This window comes from Galeopterus variegatus, unplaced genomic scaffold, assembly GCF_000696425.1.
Source record: "Galeopterus variegatus unplaced genomic scaffold, G_variegatus-3.0.2 Scaffold36240, whole genome shotgun sequence".
In the NCBI taxonomy this organism is placed as follows: Eukaryota; Metazoa; Chordata; class Mammalia; order Dermoptera; family Cynocephalidae; genus Galeopterus; species Galeopterus variegatus.
In genome coordinates, this window is record NW_007762351.1 from 4,367 (window position 1) to 4,923 (window position 557).

Below are 557 nucleotides of genomic sequence, written 5' to 3' on the forward strand. Positions count from 1 at the left end.
TCCTACTAGATGGTCCACATAATAAATGCTAATTCTTTATCCATAGCTAGAAGCATTTGAAGTAGGTCACCATATCCCCAGAGACATTTTTGGACTTCAAATTTTCTTCAAAAATTCTGCAGATGGTAAGGTTGAAAATCCTTATTGGTCATCCTGATCACTCTCTTCCAAGTGCATACTCTATTCTGCTTATATCCTTCTTAAAGAAAGCTGAACAGAATTAAACTTAAAACTCTCAGTGTGTCTATGACAGCATTCTTTGTAAGCAAGTTGTGTGTGGGTGGAGTTAGTGCACCTGTGTGGCACTGCCACCTTGGCCAGAGTTTCCTGCTGGCTGTCACACAAGCAGCCATGCTTTCCAATCTACGGCTTCCAAGGATCTATTTGCCAGTTACCTATCTCATAGACCTGTGTGCAAGGGGTCTGGTGGCCCAGCCTGGCATTTGAGGGGTCTGGGGACCCAGCCTGGCATGTGAAGGTTTTGTGACTCAGTCTGTGAATGGGCTTGAGGGGTCTTTGAGCTCCAGACCCAGGCCTAGCTCAACAATTGGTGATGT